We start from the raw sequence: 15,061 nt of genomic DNA on the forward strand, positions 1-15,061 counted from the left end.
TTTTAGATCAGAAGATCAAGAATTAGTACCACCAAATAATTTAAATTCTTTACAGAAAATGCAAGATCCATGATGATAACTTTCTCCAATCTAGATTCTTCTCCCAGTCTGATATCATAGGTATAAAATTTTGACCATAATCATGTTGATCTCTGAAAGGTAGCTGCATAAAACGGAATTTAATGAAACTCTAAAAGTATTCTGTGAATCCTTATAGAGGAAACTGAGATATGCTGGATTCATAAAATAATTTACAGTCATTCAAATTTTTGTTGCAGCTTATCTAGAATATTGGATACTTTTATTGGAACTCAGCATAGAATATAGAAAGAATTCTATATTGACTTTAAAGATATTATGTCTAATATCCCTTTCTACAAAATTTCAGATTGGGATCATATCCTATATCTTACTGATCATATGACTTGTTAGAAATAAGTGACTTACATTTTGAATGTAAGGATTATGCATTAAAAACTTAAAATTTTTATTGTGTGTAAGGTGCCTACCCTGAAAATTACTAACCCTACCATGTTAAAAACACACACCTTTCCTGTCTATACACTCGATCAGCTATATGGTGCTAGAAAAATTTATAAAGACTAGCAGATTAGTACTACTTTAGATGTACACTTGCAAACATACTTTGCTAGTTAGAAAATTCTTTACTTGGCCCTGGCTTGCTTCCATTTCCAACAGCAGTTATCAAAAACCTTCACTAGTATTCTCCATACTCTTCAAACATTTTCCCTAGAGCTCCCCAAATATTTTGCTTACTTTTTGCAGAGAAAATAGGGTCATCAAGCTTGAACTCCAGATCTTAAAACAAGAAGTTTCTATTCAATCTTAAAACAAAAACTATCTCTCTTCCTGTCCAAGATAGGCACTCCTTTGCTGTTAATTACCATCTCCCTGTTTTCAATTACTTCCCCTCTACTGTCACTATCCGTTAACCTATAAATATGATGAAGCCACACCCATCTTTAAAATGCACACAAACACCCACACAAATCCCATCCCTCCATTTTTTGTATCTAACTTTCTTGAAGAGCCCAAATTCTTAAAACAGAATTTCACATTAGCTGTGCCCATCTTCTTCATATATCTCTATTTATTGGCTCTACCCATATCATTTTAATACTCTTCTTACAAATTTCACTGAATATTCCTCCTTAAAAGAGTTCCCTTGGCTTATTCCCATTACTTCTCCTCATTTCCTGTAACTCTTCTCTACTTCTGCATTTTAAAGACCTATACATATCCTGCTTAATGTCACACTGAAAGGATTTTCTCCATTTGTCTCTTTTCAAGCTGAATACACACTCCAAATCATTTCATAAGATCCTAAGTTTTCCCTTGCCCCAAGCCCTATCACCTGCCCTGGCTTTTCACGTCCATTCCCACAGCCAGGCAGCCAGGGAGCTAGCTTTCTCACCCGTTGCTGCTAGGCTCCCTCCTCTTCTGGGCCAGCAGCTGTTCCCAGAGAGCTGGATCAAAGTGGCACACTGCCTCAGCTGAACTACCATGGCCTCCTCACCTTTAAGATATCTGCAAATTTTCATGTACAGAGCATTCTCCCTACTGCAATAATTCCCTTTGCCTATTGCAATAGTCCTTTTCCCTCCCTTATAATAAAGCTTTTGAATAAAGTCTCTCCTTACTAAATCCTGATTTGTGTTTTTATTTGATAAACCTGTGCTATAATGTTATTATTGGTCTGTCTTCCCTACTACAAATAAGTTCACCAAGTTTAACAATTGTTTCTTTATCCTGTAACTCTAGGACTAAATAAGCTATCAGGTCTGTAACGGCATTCAATTATCAATTGACTGTTAAAAAACTAAGTAACAGCTACTTACACATTGTCATATTTGGTCCCCAAGCTTGATTTGACAATGTCAATTGGTTTTTATAACTCAACTATTACTTGCTGCAGTAACATCATACTCTAATTTTTCTATCTTTTTAGTTTTTATTTCTCAGTCTGTTATACAGGTTCCTCTTCTTCTACAAACTATTTAAATGTTAGTACAATTTAGGCTTTATTCCTTTTTCACCTCTCTTTGCTTAATTCTCCTTGAAAGATCACCTTCCTTGCTACATTTTACTATCTCACATATGCTTTTTATCCAGATAGCTATATCTCCAATAAGGAATTCTCTCTTAAATTACAAACCTATAAAATGAACTTCTAGTTCCATTTCTCTACTAACATGCCAAAAACTGAAATAATTTCCACATTTGAAAACATCAACAATCCACACCTCATACTGCATTACATATATTACCAACAAAACTATTCTCCACTTTGCCTACTAGGTAATAAACCCACCTTCCTCTTTCTCTCTTCCTCTTTCCATCCAGTATATCACTAAATCCTATCAAATACAAATATCTTCAATCTGTTCCCTATCATCTATACACTCTACCAACTTACCATCAGCCCTTATAAATTAGGGCCCAAAATATTGCAACAGATACTTAATTTCAATTTCCCTACATCCAATTTCCCTCCACTCCAAAATTACAGACTATCGGATGATTTTTCTAGAATGAAAACCAGGTCATGTAAAATCTTTAAATACTTTGCCAAGATCTTAAAAGATAAAGTCCTGTCTCCTTAGTATTACACATAACACCTTTGCTATATTAATCCTGTTTTTGTCTCCAGTTCATTTGACACACCCAAACATGTCCTCTAAACTCTAAAAACAATAAATCACTTGTCACTTGATTGTGCCAAGCTCCAGATTTACCTCATGCCTTTGCAAATGCTTTTCACTCTACTTCACATGCTCTATACACTCACCAACACCTTTACTTGCCTAATGATTTCTTATATCAAAAAAAAACTCATTAGTATAAATACTTTTGCTTTCTTTTTTTCTGTGACTAGAGAGCTGAACTTCAGTTTTTAAAGAAAATATATGTAGTCCTATCACAGATTTTTCCCTGTACTCAGATTCATAGTGTTTTCATTATTTATTTGATTATTGCTTCTCCTTAATTTGCTGTATTTGTTCTACTTTTCTATTCATATATTGTAAGTATCCTGGAATTCATCTCTGTCTTATGTTTTTTTCTCATCATTTTCATGTATTTCTTCTCAATTTTGTGAAGCTATTCTATCAAAGGCCAGCTTTCTCACATTGAGTTTTCTATTAGTTTGTCAACTACTCCAGTTATGTGGCTGAGACTAAGCTCCTTTCTGAAGCTCCTGACTGCTCTATCACAGATGAGTCCTGCCATATACCAGTTTACTATTTATTGTAACTACACCTGCACTAAGGCCTCTCCATGAAACTTATCCTGTGATCTGTAGCAATGGATCCTACCTGTCACTGGCTCTACTATTACCCTTGAAAGATAGGGGGATTTGCAGAATCTCTAGTTCCTGTCACTGTTATATGTATCAGGAAGAATAGCTTAAAGTCAGGCTGACTTTGATTAAGGTTTTTCTTTGATTTAGTCTCATCTTAATTATATCTAAAAAATCTTCACTATATCTACACATCTATAAATATATACTATATCTCTATCTAGAAGCACTTCAATGAAATAATCTTTTGTTTAAATGTTATCCTTTACTGGTTTCTAGTATAGATGTAATTTCCTCTAATCTTTATGTTTCTTTGTTCATTGCATCTGGGCTCATGGGTTTTGTGTGTGTGTGTGTGTGTGTGTGTGTGTGTGTGTGTTGATGGTAACAAAATATGCCATCTGTGGGTAAAATTGTAGTTTTATAATCTCTCCCTGGCTTGATCTACATATCAATAGGTGTTTCCAAGGGGTGGAGAGAAGTACGCAATCTACATATCAATAGGTAATTACAAGGGTGGTGAGGTTTTATCTAGACCAGAGAGTTTGGGTGGAGCTCTCTGCTGCTGCAGCCTGGTCAAGAGAGAGATGGGATGACTGCTTGTAAGAAATAAATGGGTTTCTTAAACTTTATTTCTCCTTTTGACTAATTTCAGTTTCAGAGTATTTTGCCCCGGGATTTTCCTCCCAGAGTTACACCATCCCAAAATATGACTGTAAAACTTTAAGTCATGCCTCCCCAAAATATGCTCCTTTGGTATATTGATTATTTTGAGTAGTAGGCATTTGAAAAACAGCAAGTGTGGGGAGAGGTTTTCTCTGAACTTCCCTTATATGCCCGAAGACAGATTGTGGATAGGTTCCTGTGGCCAGGATTCTCACCTGGCCCTGGTCGGCTAGCTCACTGCACATGTGTGGGCAATACATTGCTATTGACTCTATATAAAAAGGAGACACAGTGGCATGGCTTCAAGGCTGCAGGAGAGCAGAGATGAGACTGGAGTGGTGGCAGTGCCAAAGACAGAGACTGAGACTGCTGCAGGAGCAGAGAGGCCGAGAGACAGACCAGCTTGCCCCATGCAGGCTCACTCTGAGTGGACAGGATTCTAGTGATAGACCTGCCACCATGGAAATAAAGTTGGGTATAATCCTTTCACCCCAAGAATGTTCTACTGTCATTTCTTTGGTCACAATGAATCTATAATGAACTTTCCTGGGGCTGAAACACATTGGCAAGAAAATTGGGGATAGCAGGCAGGGTTCATTGTTGACCAAGGAAAAGAAAAGGCTGCGATCATGGAAGGAGTGTTTCAACGGGCTGCACCTATGGACAGGGAGACATTCAAGTGTCCCCCTGTAGACATATGGTACTGTGAAGGGGTGGAGAACTGGAGCCCACCCCAAGAGAAAGAAAATTTTTTGCTGACTGAAATGGCGTCACTGTGAAGTGCCCTAGAAAAAGTAAAGGAGGTCATGATAGCCCAAGAGGAAGCAGCAGCATGAGAAGGAGCAGTGGCCCGAGAAGGAGTGGCATGAGAAGAAGCAGTAAGGGAGTGCAGGCTGCCAGGTGCCATGGGGAAAGGGAAGGATGTAGTGGAGCCGTCAGCCCCAGAAATGGAGGAGCGGAGGTTTAATGAACAGGTGGGGGTGGAGGGCCTTGCCGATGCCGGAGGCATCAGTCTCTCCTCGGTTGGAACCCCACCTGGTTGAAAGCTGGTGGAAAGCCAGTGGACTCAGCAACCACGGGGTCTTTCAGGAGAGGTGCAGCCTCCTCCTGCTGTGGAGCACTCAATGCTCTGCTTCTATCCTCAGGCTCAAGCACAAAAGGAAATACTTCTCAAAGGAAGAATTTAAAGGGCCGTGTGAAGGTCACGAGGACCCAGATGTGGGTTGGTTTGAAAAGGCAAGAGCAGACAAAAAGAAACTGAATGACTGGAGCTGTGGCAGCAACTGAGACTGGAGCAGCAATTCCGGCTGCTGAAGACAAAGCAGAAGGCAGAGACAATGCAATAAGATTGGCCTGTGTGCCTGTAAGACTTTTTGCTGGAGAGGCTGGAGAAGGTGGGTATTGTAAGGCCCACCTATGGTTCATTTACAATGTTCCAGCTTCCTTGCACAGGGACCATTGCAGAGCACTAAGGCCGCATAGATTGTGAGGCGAGAATCCTGGAGGGGTAGAGTGTGGATAAAGTGAAGGCTCCTGTGGCCAGGATTCTTACCTGGCCCTGGTTGACTACCTCACTAAATATGTGTGGGCAATATGTTGTTATTGACTCTATATAAAGAGTTCTGCCCAGTGCTCTGGGAGACACGATGGCATGGCTGTAAGGCTGCAGAAGAGCGGAGATGAAACCAGAGTGGTGGCAGTGCCAAGGAGAGAAACTGAGATGGCTGCAGGGACAGTGAGGCCCAGAGACAGAGACCGGCTTGCTGCATGCAGACTTGCTCTGAGTGGACAGGATTCTAGTGAATGACCTGTCACCGTGGAAATAAAGTTGGGTATAACCCTTTCACACCAAGAACATTTTACTGTCACGTTTTTGGTCACACTGAATCCATAGTGAACTTGCTCAAGGCTGAAACCCATTGGCAAGACACAGATCCCCTGAAAGGTATTCAGTTTTCACTAATCCTCTCCCCAGGAGTTTCATCGACGAGGAAAGTAGGACTGTTAGCACAGTAGAAGAGATTAGAAGGAAAGGAGATGAAGAAATGACACCACATCCAAAAGAACTTTGTCACAAACTTTCTTCTTCTAAGGACACATATCTTTCCTAAAGAGCATTTACTCCTTCCTAAGAGACCTACATCCTCCCTCCTCTTTCCCTATCAAGGCGGTATTTAAGCATGACTTCTAAGTCACTTCAGGGTGTTACTCATTTTTCCCTAGCTATCTCCTATGTATATATGAGACATACATGTTAATAAACTTCCATTTGTTTTTCTCTTATTCTGCTTTTACTAAAAGTATCTCAGCCAAGAACTTGGACAGGTAGAGAGAAAATTATTTTCCCTCCCCTACAGTAGTTTGAGAACAGGGAGGCTGAGTGCATACATAAGAAGTGAGGGAGAGTACAGGAGGGAATTTAGATGGCTAGGCTTAAGTGGTCCTGATCAGACACCACAGTTCTCATCAGCACAGGACCTTAGACTGAAGTTTTAAACCACTGAAGTTCATGACAAAGAGTTCTGCTTCCCACTAAGGCATGAATAATTCCTTCTCTTTAAAGAGATTAACAGAATAATCATCCACTGTGGGCAGGGTTCCTGTCCTTGCTAGAGAATGAGTAACCTCTGGACAATACTCAAGCTTTCTAATGTCCTAAAACAATTATCTTATAAAATGTCAATACAGGTATCACTGCAAATTTGTACAGATGTCATAAACCATTTGATATCTGAGAACAAATGGACAAAACCTCTTTCTAAAGGACAGTAATGCATTTCCTCCACTAGAGGAGTGATAGCTCTGGAGAAAAACTGCCTGCATTTAAATCCTACTTCTATCACTTGCTAGCTAAGTGGGAACAATGGTACTACCTCTAGGTTGTTGTGAAGGAAAACTTGTAAAGCACTTGAAACAGTGGCTCAAGCATTTCAAACATTTAAACAATGTTATCTATCAACCATTTTATAGTAATACTTGAAATAGTAGTTTAGTTTACAAAGGACTTCTATATACCTTATCTTAATTGATAGTCCAAAAATTAGTCTAAAACAATTTGCTAAGCAATCTTTCCTAACAAAATGTGAAACTAACATAATGTGAAAGTATATCAATAAATTACCTATAAAATACAATTAGTACTATTTTCAACTAAATAAAAGAAAATTAAAGGGTTATAGCAGAAGCTTGGCAAAGAACAATATATTCTTAGGCAAAACTATCAACAATCACCAAAACAGAAGGTAAAATATTGAAATATCTATGCTTTACCACCGCTGTTTTTACCCTGAAATGAAAATGGGACTATTGCTAACCCCAGCATAAAGCATAATGAGGCATTTCAAAAGCATAGTAAGGACTGTTGTAATATGTCTGATATGGAAGATTACTTTGTGTTCTAACAGGAAGACTAGTTTAAAAAACAAATTCTAAAACTATATTCTATTCAGACTGTATATTACACAAAGAGATTCCCAATTAATTTTATATTATAAATATATTTGTGCTTACTTGATTTTTTTCTTTCTTTCCTATTCCCATGTTTATATTTCTTCTATGTGTCTGGTCACTAAAGTCTATCATTTTCTATTCCATTTGTGATTTTTTCCCATCGTAATTTCCTAAGCAGGCACATGCTTTCTCAGGATACTTTAAAAATGTAAATCATACTAATTCCACAAGAATTTATTTCAAATAGAGTAAACCCATACAGTTTTTGTCTTTTTATCTGGTCAGAAAGTATATGTTCACTTTAATAGTCACACGAAATGATGAGAATTTGTGTGAAACTCCTCACACTAGCTAGGAAAGTATTATTTTAAATCAGTATTTCTAAGGATCACTTGGTAAACCCTTTCGGAAGATGCTATTGTCAATTCTCAAGTAAAAAAATTTCACCTGAACCAAGTACCATTAAATCATTTAAAATAAAATTTAGAATAATAAGTTTGTAACATTATAGAAATTTTGGGAAGAAAAAAAGCAAAGAATAAAAACCCTACTCAAATTTCCACTACTAGAATTTTTTTTTTTTTTTTTTTTTTTAGGAGAGCAAGGTACAGGCTTTTATTTAGAAATAAAGTGAGAGAATGGAGCTCCTGGCTCACGCCAGGAGGGGTAGTGGTGCGTTGTCTAAGGTGTTTTATAGGCAGCTGAGGATTTTTCGAGAGCATGAAAAAACTTAGGGGTGTGGACTTGCATCACCTGCCCTGTCCTTAAGGTGGGCTGGGTCATAGTCTGATTGCCAGGGCTGACAGTGGAGTCACAGGTTATGCTGATACTCTTCCAGAACACTCAAAGATTCCAGGCCAAGTTGCTCCTGGCCTTTCGACCTTTAACTGATCTCACTGAAGATGTCTATATTCTTAGGTATCTTCCCCTAGAGAATTAGTGTGACTTTGACTTTGCATAATGCTTAACAGAGTTTCAATGGGGACTTCTTTGCCCATTTTTACATTGTTCTGACTGTAAATATTCCGCCCTGCTTTTCCCGGAGGCCCTCACCCTTCTCTGACTACACCCACGGTCCCTGTCTCATTCCCCCCACCCCCGCTACAGATGGAGACCCTTGCTGCTGCTAGGGAAATGGGGAGATGATCACTCTGGCTGCTTCATGCTGAGAAGGGGCGCAGTAAGGAGTGCAGTTAGGTCTCCATCCGTGGTCAGTTGAGGAGGGCCTTGGAAGATGGGTACTTCTATTCCAGGTTCCATTTCTATTACTATTTGCAGTTTTGTGGCTTCTAGTCAAGATAGAATAAATTGTGTTATTAGGTTAAGTAGCAACATCTGGAGCTGGATTTTCCATTCTGGAGGGACAAACTTGATGAGATTAAGAATGCATGGTTGAATATGAGAACTAGAAATAGTAAAATTTTAATTGAAATGATAGGAGAAAACTAAAACATCTGGAAAATCATAGCCAGATATTTTGAAGAAGCTAGAATTTTGGATCTAGTTTATGTCCCAATGACTAGTATTAGGATTTAGTATGGATAAGACTGCATTATTAAAACAATACTTTTCTCTAAAATCACTCTCATTTTTATTAGAAGTAACCAGGTTAAGAAAATAATTAACACTTGGCTTTATTATTTGCATAAGTGCAGCAAGAAGAGCAATTGATTACATAGGCTCTTTTAAATGTGCTTTGCTGGAACACTACTCGAATTTTTATCTTTTTTTTTTTTTTAATGTGACTTCGACTTGAAACAATGACAGTTTATTTCTCCCTCACAGCACACACCAGTGCAGGTCAGCAAGGGGTCTTCCCTCTGCAGGCAGTCAAGGACCCAGGCTCATTCCATTGCCATTTTTTGGGGGCTCTAAGCCCTCCACTGGATATTTTTGCATCTGGTCAGCAAGTGAAGAAAGGATAAGAGTTTGGAGGGGGAAACAGGAGGTTTTGAGGGTGCCTAGAAATGGGATATATCTATCACTTCTGTCCATATACCATTACAATTATCATTCTTAATTTATTCATTTATAAATAGTTTCTCCAACTCTATAGCTTAACTTTTCATTTCCTTAACAGGGTCTTTAACAGTACAAAATGTTTTGTTTCTAGTTTTATTTATTTTGAATCATCTTTTCATTTCTTCTTGGTAAGTCTAAAGGTTTGTCTATTTTATTTATTTTTTAAAAATCTTACTTTCATTTATATTTCCTATTATCTTTTTAGTCTCTATTTCATTTAATTCAACTCTGATTTTTTTTTCCCTTTCTTTTAGTAACTTTGACTTAGTTTCTTCCTTTTTCTAGTCCTGGATATGTAAAGTTAGGTCATTCATTTCAGTTCTTTCTTTTTTTCTAACAGCGGTTTTTACTGCTATGAACTTCTTAGAATTGCTTTTGCTGTATCCCGTAAGTTAGGCTGTAATTCCACTTCCATTTGTCACAATATATTTTTTATTTCTCTTTTTATTTCTTCTTTGATCCATTGGATGTTCAGTAGCATATTGTTTAATATCCACAGAACTGTAAATTTTTTCAGTTTTCTTGTAATTATTTTCTAGTCTCATACCATTGTGGTCAAAAAAGATCTTTGATCTGATTTCAACTTTTTAAAGTTTATTAAGACTTGTTTTGTGGCCTAACATATGATCTATCCTGGAGAATGTTCCATGTGTGCTTGAGAAGAATATATATGTATTCTGCTGCTGTTGAATGCAGTGTTTTGTAAATATTTGTTAAGTCCATATGGTCTAATGTTTAGTGTAAGGGCAATGTTTCCTTTTGATTTTCTGTCCAAATAATCTATCCATTGTTGAAAGTGGGGCATGGAAGTCGCCTACTAATATTGCTTGCTGTCTACTTTTCCCTTTACACCAATATTTGCTTTATGTATTTAGGTGATACTATTTTGGTGCATAAATGTTTACAAGTGTTATATCCTCTTGTTAGATTGACCCCTTTATCATTATATAATGACCTTTGTTTCTTACAGTGTTTGACTTAAGGTCTATTTTATCTAAGTATAGCTACCCTTGCTTTCTTTTGTTTCCATTTGCATGGAATAGCTGTCTTTTCTCCGTTGTTCATATTTCTATTGGGTATTTTCTGTTGTTCTCTCTTCCCTTTCCCTCATTCATTCATCTTTCCCCTCCACTGTGCTGTTAAGTTCATCCATTGAGCTTTTTATTTAATTCTGTTATTATATTTTTGAGTCCTCAAATTACCACTTGGTTCTTTTACATCTACTATTCCCCTATGAAGCTATTTGTACATGTTCCAAGCATGTTTATAATTGATCATTAAAGCATTTTTATCGTAGCTAAAGTATTTATTGCATACTTTTAACAATTCCATCATCTTAGTGTTAGCATCTATTGTCTCTTTTCATTCATTCTGAGATCCTCCTAGTTCTTCACATAGACTGACTTTTGACAGAATCCTAGATATTTTTCTACTATTTTATAAATTTCTTAATCTTATTTATACCTGTTTTAGCTGTTTTTTTTTTTCTGATATTGCACCAACAGAGGAAAAGGATGTCACTATCTTTTTACTTCCAGGGGGAGGTAGAAGTTCAGGTTTCTCACCTCTCAAGCCTCCATTAACCACCAACTAAGGGGTGGGCCCCTCCTTACTTCTGGTTGGGGGTGGGAGTTTCAACTTCCTTGGGGGTTTTCATTGACACTGCTGTGGGAGTGGTCTTGTGAAAGCTGGACAATGGTGAAAATCCACATCTCCATGAGGCATCCTCTAACATCATCCCAGTGGGTGTTGGGGTGCCTCCTTAGATCTTCATAAAGATAAATGTCTAGGCTCTCTACTCAGCCTTTGCTGGCATAGAGGAAGGTTAGACCACGGGTTTTTCAATGGTTTTGACTGGAGTAGAGAAGTTATTGTATAAAATTTCTTGTCTTATGAGACTGAACCTTTCTTGGTTGTCAAGATAGAGAGAGCAGATTTCCATTAGTACTTCTGGTATTTTGCTTGTTTGTTTGCACTCTTTGGTCTTTCAGTAGTCTTTCTGGTTTATTGGATTCTTCAGCTTCAATTTTAGGATATATAAAGAAAAAAGAAAACAGCAAAAAAGATGAATCAGCTCACTGTGTCATTTCTCGGGTTCTGATTGTCCTTCTGCTATTCCCCAATCAGTCTTTTTATGCTTGTTTTACATATAATATCCAAGGATTTTATATAATATATAATAATCATATAATGCAAATAATGTCCAGAGAATTTTGACATTGCAAGAGAAACATCTACTCCATCTTCCCAAAAGTGTAATCCTATATGCTTATTTTTTAACAAAATAACTTACTGAGGTAAATATATTCTCCCACTACTATATTTCTATCCATTTAGCCTTATATTTCCAAAAATATCTGTTTACATATTTTCGTATGATACCATTTGTACATTAATGTTCAAATGAATATCTTTATTACAGTTGTTTTTATATCAACTGAAAGAGATCCTATTTATGCCATCTAATGCTGTGTGTGTCAAATCATACATTGTTTAAGATTAATGTTAAGTCTTTTGTTTTTTTTCTACTTAATATAGATTTGCTTAGCACTTTATCTTACTTTTCCTGTATTATTTTCCTGTATTTATAATTCATATTTAATTCATATATAATTATGAATAGAACTCATTCATTATACTTCATAAATATAATTTGTTTATGAATTATAATTCATTTCACATTCACAAATGTAAATATATAATTTTTATAAATATCATTTTTTGACACTTAATCTTATGATTTTTTTATACTTCATATAGGCTATATTTTCTTTTTTATCTTTATTTTTGGGAAAGCAAAAACATCTTAAATTTTACAATCATTATTTAATCTATATTCTATTAAGTCAAGCACAAATTCATTTAAAAATATATATTTGGTTATTATATATACACACTTCTATTTTTATTTTGACACTTACATTGGAATTAAGAACAAATGGATGCTAAATATTTGATCTAAAAATCTGTACCTGAAATATTAGTCCTATGTTGTATTTTTAATTTATTTTTCACTGTGAGAGAAAGTATTAACTGCCTTCCATGAATAAATCTTCCTTTATTCTTTATTAATAGAACACTGGTTTTGTTTAACAAGTAAATGTGCCCAGTTAAAAATATTCATCATAGCAGACCCCCTTCTACCTAGTGGCAGCCATGTTATCTAATTCTGGCGGTAGAAGTCTTTCAGGAGGGACACCTGGAGGAGCTATTGTTTTTCTAAAATAACATGGGCTGGCTTAGCTGGCATTTGCTTCTTGTTCCTACCAATTCCTTTCTTCCTGCCTTAAGCCTGGATATGAAGAAGCTCATTGCCTGTGAGGGAAAACGCTGATTTGCTAAACATAACAAACACAGCAGGAAACTAGAATAAACCTTGGTTCTTCACAATTTCCTTGAGAAACTACACACAAGACTGCCTAACTCTGAACATTTGATAAATGATAAAAATAAAATCCATGTTTAGTTGGGTTTCTAACACATGAAGACAATACACAAACCCAATTAAGAACATTGGTTCCTTGTCTAGATCACTCCCATCTTAACAATGTTTAAATATATATATATATATAATGATAAAAAATATATATCAATCTATTATGTGCTTTTAGATGACAAGGCACTTCAAATTTCTAGTTACTTCAATACAGTGAGTAACTTGTGCTTTCCCCTTTCTTGAAAATACAAGTATTTCCCAAGTAGACCCCAAAAAACACAGGTTTATATATCATTCTATGTCACAGTTAAAGATAACAGGTTCCTTTTGGATAAGTTATTGTGTTATAAGACACAAGGTTTAATCACATTAATAATTTGTTTCTTTTAGAATGAACATAGTCTTTAATTTCTGCATCCATGCTCTCCTGATAAAAGAATGACAATACTTACTAAAAAAAATGTGAACTATTATAAGGCTCATTAATATTTTCTGTTTTTATAACGTTCTTATATTCAATAATAAACACAATGAAATGTTTTGAAATATATATTCCAAACATTACTAAGTAAATATATATCCCCAGAGATTGTCATTTATAGTGTTTATATTACTATATTAAATAAAATCTTTAAATAATCAAAAAATAACCAAAAGAATATTGCTTATGGCAAAATAATGAATAAGAATTTCTGAGTAAACTGAAAAACTATTATTCAAATAGAATTTTTAAAATCTCTACAATTCACAAAAATTCTACCAAAATTAGGTGTATCTATATCTATTTAAGGCTTACTACATTTGTGATGCCTTCCAATTATGCTGTCCCCATTATGTTTATCTTTTTTTCTTCAATTATTCTATTTCTGACATTTTCAATCTTTTTTAATTAAAACTTATTTCCCTCAACTTAAAATATATTGAAATTAGTATCATCTCATTTTTAAAAAATCTTCATTAATCCTTTTCCTACAGTTGAGCCATTATCTTTCCTTTGCCCAAAATATTCTCAGAAAAATTTTTATACTTGGTAATCACATATTAATTAACCTATTACACTTTCACATCCACCCCTTCCAGTTATGAAATTCCAAAAATACAATAACCCCTTCACCATCAAAAAGCCTTTTAAAATAGTTTTGTATCAGTTCTAATTTTCCTTGATCCTTTAAAAACATTCTTAATTTTTGAATCACTCTTTTCCCTTAACCTAAGTGAAAATAAGCCATGTCTCTGTTTTCCTCCAACTGACTGAGATCAATTCTCTGTTATCTTTATTGGTTTTCTACCCACAAAGTGAGATTGTGCCCTAAGGATTTGTGCTTAGCTATCAGACTTTATTGGTCCTTGTATTTTCTGTGATAGGTTGGCCTCAGCTATGACCTCAAGTAAATGATTACTAGATTCACATCTTAGATCTAGAACCAAATTTTTGAATTTTAGTTCTTCATTTCCAATACCTGGTTGATATCTCTATATCAATACTTAACTTTCTACCAAAACCCTTTAAATGCTACCATTTCTGTTAACTAGGTTATTTTTTTGTCCCAGTTCCCCAAGTTCAAAATACTAGAAGAGTATTTCCTCACTTGTTATTCTTCTCCTCTCACATTCAATCAGTCAATAAAAAAAAAAAAAATCCTGTCAAATCTCTACTCTGTTTGTCCTTTGTAATACAATATTAATTGTAGGACTGGGAAACCAAGATAGACCTGAAATCCCATCATCATGACGGACTAGATGTCTGATGCTGGATAAGTACCCAAACTTCACTATATTTAATTCTCTTCTGTGAAATTTGAGTAATACTTTTCCATGTCAAAGGATATGATGAAGAATATTTTTCAGAAGTTCCTCTCCACCCATCCCAGCTAAAGCAGCCCAAATCTCTATGCCTTTTGTCCTATGCTACCATTTTCTTTTCTTTAGAAATTAATGCTATCAGCATTCTATGGTGTGTGTTTGTTTTCTGGCTTACATGTTTATTTCTTGTGCCTTTCCACTGGATTCCATGGGAGCAGGAACATTGTCAGTTTTATTACTGAATCCAGAATAAACCCTCTCACATAACAGTTGCTCAGTAGATATTTGGTGAAGGAATGAAGGAATGAAATATATAAAGTGCCTACAATTGTGGCTTCTACTGAGTGTCTGTCTTCTAATTTATG

General features: G+C 35.7%; 1 protein-coding gene across 1 annotated transcript in view; it reads right to left on the reverse strand.

Moving 5' to 3' along the window:
* The window catches only part of LRRIQ3 (leucine rich repeats and IQ motif containing 3), a 208,540-nt gene that overhangs the window by 171,049 nt on the left and 22,430 nt on the right, over nucleotides 1-15,061 (reverse strand).

Source organism: Manis pentadactyla, chromosome 4, assembly GCF_030020395.1.
Source record: "Manis pentadactyla isolate mManPen7 chromosome 4, mManPen7.hap1, whole genome shotgun sequence".
NCBI classification, from domain to species: domain Eukaryota; kingdom Metazoa; phylum Chordata; class Mammalia; order Pholidota; family Manidae; genus Manis; species Manis pentadactyla.